The 10,508-nt window shown below is 38.3% G+C and overlaps 1 non-coding gene across 1 annotated transcript; it reads right to left on the bottom strand.

Annotated features, from left to right (window-relative positions):
* Positions 1–8,741: 8,741 nt before the first annotated feature.
* On the bottom strand, positions 8,742–8,849 carry LOC148578175 (small nucleolar RNA R71). The gene has a single exon (XR_015903682.1). It is a non-coding gene; the product is annotated as a small nucleolar RNA R71 (small nucleolar RNA).
* Between the last annotated feature and the right edge of the window lie 1,659 nt (positions 8,850–10,508).

Raw genomic sequence — 10,508 nt, 5'->3', positions numbered from 1 at the left:
AGGACGATCTCACTGGGAGTTCAACGCCCAACCTGGCAGCAAGCCTGGCACTGAACGCCAGTGAGAAAGCCCTCACTGGGCATTCAACACCCATCCTGGCAGTAGAGCTGGCGTTGAACGCCAGCCAGAGAGCACTGGCTGGGCGTTCAACGCCCAAACAGGCAGGAACTCTGGCGTTGAATGCCAGTGAGGAACCCCTCACTGGGAGTTCAATGCCCACACAGCCAGGGAAGCTGACGTTGAACGCTAGCAAGGATACCCCTGCTGGGCGTTCAATGCCCAAAAGGATAGAGGAACTGGCTTTTAACGCCAGTTTGGGTGCACATCATAGGCATTCGACGCCCAAAGAGCTAACAAAGCTGGTGTTGAACGCCCGTCAATGCACACCCTCTGAGTGCTCAATACCCACTCAAGAAACCCCTATCCAAGAATTAAAGGAAACCAAGGCTCACATAGAGACCATAGAGGTTCCTTTGCATGCACTTCTGCAGTGCATGAATTTTGATGAATACTTATCCTCTAATGAGGATGAAGACACTAGGAAAGATCAAGTTGCTCAGTACCTAAGAGCTCTCATAAAGCTAAATGCCAAGTTATTTGGTACAAAGCCCTTGGAGGAAGAACCTCTATTGCTTTCCAAAGAACCCCATGCTTTGGTTCAGCAAAAGTTACCTCAGAATCTTCCAGATCCTGGACGCTTTCTGATTCCTTGCACAATAGGCACCATGACCTTTGAGAAGGCTCTGTGTTACCTAGGGTCAAGTATAAACCTCATGCCACTCTCTGTAATGGAGAAGTTGGGAATCCAATAGGCACAAGAAACAAGGATTACCTTGCATAAGGGCTGGATGGTGTTCAAGGTTCTTGACCCTCCATTACCCCCTGACAAGGGAGGCACTTGCATAAAGGATTCAGCATCCAAGCCTCCTCCCTTGGATGAAACCAATTCAATCCCTCCTAAGACCAAACATAAGTTTGGTGTTGGATGTACACTATCCACAAAGGAGGAAGGCCCCAAAAGGAAGATACCTAGGGGCTGGAAAAACAAAAATATCCCTACTGAAGGCTTTTCACCGGGAAAAATGGTAATGTTCACTTATCTCATTATGGTATTCACCATGGAAGAGGAAAGTGACAAAAGGGGACACCAGCATATTGCTACAAGCCCAATCCTGCCTCACGCAATGAACAAGATCCTGTCTCCTGAGCATATTACGCTATTCCATGAGAGCATGGGAAGGAAGCTCCCAGTAAGAAGTAAGGATTTATTCCTCTATGACTATCTTCCTTCTTGAAAGGAGTTGTCCATCAAGCTAATGACATTAAAGAAGCGCTTGTTGGGAGACAACCCAACCTTAATTAATTGTTTTTACTTTCCTTAATTTTGTTTTTCTTTTAAGTTATATTTTGTAGGTTCATGATCATGTGCATCAATCAGAACAGAGACAGAAATGTCAAGCAGTGAAAACGGAACACTCCGGATGGAGTGTTGCTGGCGTTGAACGCCAGCCAGGGAGTAGACCCTGGGCGTTCAAATGCCAATGCAGAGGGCATGGAATCTGAATTCCCTAGCCTCTCAGGACCAGTGGGTCCCACAGACTCTCTACCTATCATATTTTCTCGAGGACGAGCAAAACTCTTAAGTTTGGTGTTGCAAAAGCTTTGCTTTTTGACTTCTACCACTCCTGCAAAGAGCCATGAGAGAAGAACAACAGAGACAAAGGAGTGACATTGAAGAGATCAAGCACCACATTGGATCCTCAAGAAGGAGTACTAGCCGCCACCATTAAAAGTGGTTTCGTTCTCTTTATCTCCTCTTCTTGTGTATTTTTCTATTTTCTGTTATGTTTTATCTATTCTCTTGTTCTTGTTGTATGATCGTTTGCATTTATGCCTTAAAGATATAAAATGTTCCATATATCTCTCACCTTTCTTAAAAGAAAATTTTAATTGAAAAGAATTGAGAGATACATGAATTTCAAGTTTAAAATAAGAATAGTTTAATTAGTTTAATGTGGTGGCATTGCTTTTGTTTTCTAAATGTATGAATAAACAGTGCATATTTGAAGTTGGAATTTTGGAATGTTGGCTCTTGAAAGAATAAGGAAAAAGAAGATATATTATTGGTGATCTGAAAAATCTAAATAAATTGATTCTTAAAGCAAGAAAAAGTAGCAAAAAGAAAAAGAAAAAGCTTGCATGCAAAAAAAAAAAAGGTGGCAAAAAAAATAATAAATAGAAAAAAAAAAGAGAAAAAGCCAATAGCTCTTTAAACTAAAAGGCAAGAGCAAAAAGCCAATAACCCTTTAAACCAAAAGGCAAGGGTAAAAGGATCCAAGGCTTTGAGCATTAATGGATAGGAGGGCCTAAAGGAATAAAATCCTGGCCTAAGCAGCTCAACCAAGCTGTCCCTAACCATGTGCTTGTGGCGTGAAGGTGTCAAGTGAAAAGCTTGAGACTGAGCGGTTAAAGTCATGATCCAAAGTAAAAAGAGTGTGCTTAAGAAATCTGGACACCTCTATCTGGGGGTTCTAGCAAAGCTGAATCATAATCTGAAAGGGTTCACCCAGTTAAAGTGTCTGTGGTATTTATGTATTCGGTGGTAATATTGGAAAACAAAATGTTTAGGATCACGGCCAAGACTCCGAAAGCTGTGTTCAAGAATAAAAAAGAACTGAACTAGGAGAGTCAATAATATTATCTGGATTCTAAATTCCTAAAGATGCCAACCATTCTGAGATTCAATGGATAGTGAGATGCCAAAACTATTCAGAAGCAAAAAGCTACTAATTCCCGCTCATCTAATTGAAACTGAGCTTCATTGGAAACTTTGAAATTTATTGTATCTTACTTTTCTTTTTATCCTACTATGTTTTTAGTTTCTTGGGGATAAGCGATAGTTTAAGTTTGGTGTTGTGATGAGCGGATATTTTATACGCTTTTTGGCATAGTTTTCATATAGTTTTTAGTATATTTTGTTTAGTTTTTATTAAGTTTTTATAGGTTTTAGTGTTAAATTCACATTTTTCGATTCTACTTTGAGTTTTTGTGTTTTTGTGCAATTTCAGGTAATTTCTGGCTGAAATTGAGGAGCTGGAGCAAAAGTCTGATTCAGAGACAGAGAAAGCACTGCAGATGCTGTCCGGATCTGACCTCCTTGCACTCGCAAGATATTTTCTGGAGCTAGAGATATCCAAATGGAGCGTTCTTAATGGATATGGAAAAATGACTTCCAGAGCTTTCCAGAAATATATAATAGTTTATACTTTTCTTCATATTAGAAGGCTCAAAACTGGCGTCCAACGCTAGCCTCCTGCCCCCTTCCAGGCGTCCAGTGCCCACAAAGTTGAGACCAGCATCCAAACGCCCGGAGAGGACCTCCTAGCCAGCGTTCAATGCCCAAAGAGTCTCATAGCACGTGGATCTCATCAAAGCTCATCCTAAACACTCACCAAGTGGGCCCCAGAAGTAGATTTTAGCACTAAAAAGACTGTTTTACCCTCACTAGTCATTTGTTTAATATTTAAGGGATTAGATTTATGTAATTCATACATCTTCAGCCATGTTTTACCATAATTTCGAATCCTATTGTCATATTTTCTTTCATTATGAGTTTCTAAACCTCCTATGTTGAGGGGAGGAGCCCTGCTGAGTCCTATGAATTAATAAAAGTATTACTGTTTCTTCTTCGATCCGTGTTTGATTTATTTCTAAGATGCATACTCGTTCTTCAACATGGTGAATAGGATGATCAGTGACAATCAGCTCTGTTCATCATACTAAGATAAACATGCCTGACAAACACCTGTGTCTACTTGGGTTCGTGTGAATACGTGGCTGGAAAATGCGAACCGCCAGCTTAATTATGCATCTCTCATACGGCTAATCCACGACTTCGTTGGGGACTTCTCGAGACACCAGTTTAGCCGATTTACGAGGAGATTAGAGTCTCTGTGATAGATGCTAGAACCCGATGATGCAGCATTCTCTGATCCGGAAGATCCCACTTTGTCTATAGCATTTTGAGTAGGATCATTAAGTAGAATGGATTGTACGCGCTTCACCCTCAAGCAGAGATAGATCCACACTAACCTTGGGGTTCAGATCTGGAGGAGTATTGACGACCTCTCAATAAAGGAGTTAATCATTTACAGCCTGCCATAGAAGAGATCACTCACAAGAAAAGAAGACAATAATACCAGAGTTAATTCAGAAAGACAATGCAACTCTAATCCTTAACCATATTCCTATTACTAATTACCCTTTTTTTATTGATTTAATTACTCTGTTGGTCCCTACAGTTTCGTAAAATTTTCAATTAGGTCCCTATACTTTTTTTCTTTTTAATTGGGTCCCTGTACCAATTTTATTTTTCAATTAAGTCCCTCTTAGTAGTAATTGGCTTAATTTTATAAGGACTCAACTAAAAAAAAAAGAATTGGTACAAGGACCTAAATAAAAGGAAAAAAATGTAGGGACCCAATTAAAAAAAATTTTTGGTGCAAGGACTCAATTAAAAGAAAAAAGTATAGGGACCTAATTGAAAATTTTACGAAACTATAGGGACCAGCAGAGTAATTAAACCTTTTTTATTTACATGCCAACTTAGTTTAGATCTTACAAATATTTATCTATTAACTCTTGATTTAGCCTGACTAAGACCTGCAAGATAACTGATGAGCGGATAATTTATACGCTTTTTGGCATTGTTTTTAGTATGTTTTTAGTAGAATCTAGTTACTTTTAGGGATATTTTCATTAGTTTTTATGTTAAATTCACATTTCTGGACTTTACTATGAGTTTTTATGTTTTTCTATGATTTCAGGTATTTTCTGGCTGAAATTGAGGGACTTGAGCAAAAATCAGATTCAGAGGTTGAAGAAGGACTGCTGATGCTGTTGGATTCTCACCTTCCTGCACTCAAAATGGATTTTCTGGAGCTACGGAACTCAAAATGGCACGCTTCAAATTGCGTTAGAAAGTAGACATCCAGGGCTTTCCAGCAATATATAATAGTCCATACTTTGCCCAAGTTTAGATGATGCAAACTGGCATTCAACGCTAGCTCTCTGCCCAATTCTGGCGTCCAGCGCCAGAAACAAGTTGCAAAGTGGAGTTCAACGCCCAAACTGGCACAAAAGCTGGCGTTCAACTCCAAGAATGACCTCTCCATGTGTAGACTTCAAGCTCAGCCCAAGAACACACCAAGTGGGCCCCGGAAGTGGATTTATGCATCAATTACTTACTTCTGTAAACCCTAGTAGCTAGTTTATTATAAATAGGACCTTTTACTATTGTATTAGACATCTTTGGATTATCTTTTGATCTATTGATCACGTTTGGGGGCTGGCCATTCGGCCATGCCTGGACCTTCATTACTTATGTATTTTCAACGGTAGAGTTTCTGCACTCCATAGATTAAGGTGTGGAGCTCTGTTGTTCCTCAAAGATTAATGCAAAGTACTACTGTTTTCTATTCAAAGCATCTTATTTCGCTTCTAAGATATTCATTCGCACTTCAACCTGAATGTGATGAACGTGACAATCATCATCATTCCCTATGAACGCGTGCCTGACAACCACTTCCGTTCTACATTAGATTGAATGAGTATCTCTTAGATCTCTTAATCAGAATCTTCGTGGTATAAGCTAGATTGATGGCGGCATTCATGAGAGTTCGGAAAGTCTAAACCTTGTCCGTGGTATTCCGAGTAGGACTCTGGGATTGAATGACTATGACGAACTCCAAACTCGCGAGTGCTGGGCGTAGTGACAGACGCAAAAGGATAGTAAATTCTATTCCAGTATGATCGAGAACCTCCAAGATGATTAGCCATGCAGTGACAGCGCATCAGACCATTTTCACAGAGAGGAATAGGATGCAACCAACGACAAGGGTGATGCCTCCAGACGATTAGCCGTGCTGTGACAGAGCATTTGGACCATTTTTCCAAGAGGATTGAAAGTAGCCATTGGCACCGGTGACATCCTTACATAAAGCCAGCTATAGAAAGGAGTAAGACGGATTGGATGAAGACAGCAGGAAAGCAGAGGTTCAGAGGAATGAATGCATCTCCATATGCTTATCTGAAATTCTCACCTATGATTTACATAAGTATTTCTATCCTTATTTTAGTATTAATTTCGAAAACTCCATAACTATTTTATATCCGCCTGACTGAGATTTACAAGGTGACCATAGCTTGCTTCATACCAACAATCTCCGTGGGATCGACCCTTACTCACGTAAGGTTTATTACTTGGACGACCCAATGCACTTGCTGGTTAGTTATGCGAAGTTGTGAAGATATGTTAGACCATGGTTCTGTGCATCCGTTTTTGGTGCCATCGCCAGGGAATCAATTTCAAACAATAATTCACAACCTGAGTAGCAACTTCGCATACCAAGTTTTTGGCGCCGTTGCCGGGGATTGTTCGAGTTTGGACAACTGACGGTTCATCTTGTTGCTCAGATTAGGTAATTTTCTTTTTATTTTATTTTCAAAAATTTTTCAAAAAATGTTTTCAAAAATATATTTTTCTTCAGAATTTTTAAGAATGAATTCTAGTGTTTCATAAAGCATGTTGAAGCCTGGCTGGCTGTAAAGCCATGCCTGTAGGGCATGTTAGGCGTGTCATGTCTGAGTTACATACTAAAGCTTGGCTGGCTATTAAGCCATGCCTGACCCTTTGATTGGAGCTTTAGACTAAAGAGCATAAGATTTCTGGAATTCATATTAAAAATTTTGGAATCCTTATTTTTCTTTTTCAAAATAATTTTCGAAAAATATAAAATAAAAATCCAAAAAAAATTAGAAAAATCATAAAAATCAAAAAAATATTTTGTGTTTCTTGTTTGAGTCTTGGGTCATGTTATAAGTTTGGTGTCAATTGCATATTCATCTTGCATTTTTCGAAAATTTCATGCATTCATGGTGTTCTTCATGATCTTCAAGTTGTTCTTGGTAAGTCTTCTTGTTTGATCTTGATATTTTCTTGTTTTGCATGTTTTGTGTCTTTTCTTGTTTTTCATATGCATTCCTGAATTCTTTATGTCTAAGCATTAAAGAATTCTAAGTTTGGTGTCTTGCATGTTTTCTTTGCATAAAATTTTTTTTCAAAAAATGTGTTCTTGATGTTCATCATGATCTTCATAGTGTTCTTGGTGTTCATCTTGACATTCATAGCATTCTTGCATGCATTCATTGTTTTGATCCATAACTTTCATGCATTGCATCATTTTTCTTGTTTTTCTCTCTCATCATAAAAATTCAAAAATCAAAAAAATATCTTTCCCTTTTTCTCTCTTAAAATTTTGAAAATTAGATTTGACTTTTTCAAAAAATTTTAAAATCTAGTTGTTTTTATGAGTAAAATCAAATTTTCAATTTAAAAATCTTATCTTTTTCAAAATCTTTTTCAAAAATCAAATCTTTTTCATTTTTCTTAGTTATTTTCGAAAATTACAAAAATATTTTTCAAAAATCTTTTTTTTCTTAATTTTACATCATATTTTCGAAATTAACATCATCAATTAATGTTTTGATTCAAAAATTTCAAGTTTGTTAAGAAAGATTCAAACTTTGAGTTCTAGAATCATATCTTGTGATTTCTTGTGAATCAAGTCATTAATTGTGATTTTAAAAATCAAATCTTTTTCAAAACCAATTTCAATCATATCTTTTCAAAAATATCTTCTTATCTTATCTTTTTCAAAATTTGATTTTCAAAATATCTTTTCTAACTTCCTAACTTCTTATCTTTTCAAAATTTGTTTCAACTAACTAACTAACTTTTTGTTTGTTTCTTACCTTTTTCAAAACTACCTAACTAACTCTCTCTCTCTAATTTTCGAAAAAATCTTCCCTCTTTTTCAAAATTTTTTTTAATTAGACTAATTATTTTATTTTTATTTGAATTTTCGAAAAACTACTAACCTTTTTCAAAAACTATTTTCGAAAATCACTAACTCTTTTTCAAAAATTATTTTCGAAAATTCTCTCCTCCTCTCATCCCCTTCTATTTATTTATTCATCTACTAACACTTCTCTTCATCTCACATCTCTGCTCCTATCATCACCTTTGTGTTTGGATTCTTCATTCTTCTTCACCCCTATTCCTTTTCTTCTTCTACTAACAATAAGGAACCTCTTTACTGTGACATAGAGGATTCCTTTTCTTTTCTTTTTCTCTTCTCTTTCTTATGAGTAGGGACAAAGAAAAATGCATTCTTGTTGATGCTGATCCAGAACCTGAAAGGACTCTGAAGAGAAAACTAAGAGAAACTAAATTACAACAATCCAGAGACAACCTTATTGAAAATTTCGAACAAGTAAAGGAGATGGCAGCCGAATCCAGCAACAATAATGCAAGGAGAATGCTTGGTGACTTTACTGCACCTAATACCAATTTACATGGAAGAAGCATCTCCATTCCTACCATTAGAGCAAACAATTTTGAGCTAAAACCTCAGCTAGTTTCTCTGATGCAGCAGAACTGCAAGTTTCATGGACTTCCATCTGAAGATCTTTTTCAGTTCTTAACTGAATTCTTGCAGATCTGTGATACTGTTAAGACTAATGGAGTAGATCCTGAAGTCTACAGGCTCATGCTTTTCCCTTTTGCTGTAAGAGACAGAGCTAGAATATGGTTGGACTCTCAACCCAAAGACAGCCTGAACTCTTGGGATAAGCTGGTCACGGATTTCTTAGCCAAGTTCTTTCCTCCTCAAAAGCTGAGCAAACTTAGAGCTGATGTTCAAACCTTCAGACAGAAAGAAGGTGAATCCCTCTATGAAGCTTGGGAAAGATACAAGCAGCTGACCAAAAAGTGTCCTTCTGACATGCTTTCAGAATGGACCATCCTGGATATATTCTATGATGGTTTATCTGAGCTATCAAAGATGTCATTGGATACCTCTGCAGGTGGATCCATTCACCTAAAGAAAACGCCTGCAGAAGCTCAAGAACTCATTGACATGGTTGCTAATAACCAGTTTATGTACACTTCTGAGAGGAATCCTGTGAGTAATGGGACGCCTATGAAGAAGGGAGTTCTTGAAATTGATACTCTGAATGCCATATTGGCTCAGAATAAAATATTGACTCAGCAAGTCAATATGATTTCTCAGAGTCTGAATGGAATGCAAGCTGCATCCAACAGTACTCAAGAGGCATCTTCTGAGGAAGAAGCTTATGATCCTGAGAACCCTGCAATAGCAGAGTTAAAATATATGGGTGAACCATATGGAAACACCTACAATCCATCATGGAGAAATCACCCAAATCTCTCATGGAAGGATCAAAAGCCTCAACAAGGCTTTAATAATGGTGGAAGAAACAGGTTTAGCAATAGCAAGCCTTTTCCATCATCCACTCAGTAACAGACAGAGAATTCTGAGCAGAATCCATCTAGCTTAGCAAATTTAGTCTCTGATCTATCTAAGGCCACTATGAGTTTCATGAATGAAACAAGGTCTTCCATTAGAAATTTGGAAGCACAAGTGGGCCAGCTGAGTAAAAGGATCACTGAAATCCCTCCTAGTACTCTCCCAAGCAATACAGAAGAGAATCCAAAAGGAGAGTGCAAGGCCATTGAATTAAGTACCATGCCCGAACCCACAAGAGAGGAGAAGGACGTGAATCCCAAGGAGGAAGACCTCCTGGGACGTCCAGTGATCAATAAGGAGCTTCCCTCTGAGGAACCTAAGGAATCTGAGACTCATCTAGAGACCATAGAGATTCCATTGAACCTCCTTATGCCATTCATAAACTCTGATGAGTATTCCTCTTCTGAAGAGAATGAGGATGTTACTGAAGAGCAAGCTGCCAAGTTCCTTAGTGCAATCATGAAGCTAAATGCCAAATTATTTGGTATTGAAACTTGGGAAGATGAACCTCCCTTGTTCACCAATGAACTAAGTGATCTGGATCAACTGACATTGCCTCAGAAGAGACAGGATCCTGGAAAATTCATAATACCTTGTACCATAGGCACCATGATCTTTAAGACTCTGTGTGACCTTGGTTCAGGAATAAACCTCATGCCCCTCTCTGTAATAGAGAAGCTGGGAATCTATGGGGTGCAAGCTGCTAAAATCTCATTAGAGATGGCAGACAATTCAAGAAAACAGGCTTATGGACAAGTAGAGGACGTGTTAGTAAAGGCTGAAGGCCTTTACATCCCTGCTGATTTCATAGTCCTGAATACTGGAAAGGAAGAGGATGAATCCATCATCCTAGGAAGACCTTTCCTAGCCACAGCAAGAGCTGTGATTGATGTGGACAGATGAGAATTAATCCTTCAATTAAATAAGGACAACCTTGTGTTTACAACTCAAGGATCTCTCTCTGCATCCATGGAGAGGAAGCAGAAAAAGCTTCTCTCAAAGCAGAGTCAACCAAAGCCCCCACAGTCAAACTCTAAGTTTGGTGTTGGGAGGCCACAACTAAACCCTAAGTTTGGTGTCAAACCCCCATATCCAAACTCTAAGTTTGGTGTTGGGAGG

The sequence above is a fragment of the Arachis ipaensis genome, chromosome B1, assembly GCF_059453495.1.
Source record: "Arachis ipaensis isolate K30076 ecotype BB chromosome B1, ASM5945349v1, whole genome shotgun sequence".
Classification (NCBI taxonomy): domain Eukaryota; kingdom Viridiplantae; phylum Streptophyta; class Magnoliopsida; order Fabales; family Fabaceae; genus Arachis; species Arachis ipaensis.
This window is presented reverse-complemented; position numbering and strand designations above follow the sequence as displayed.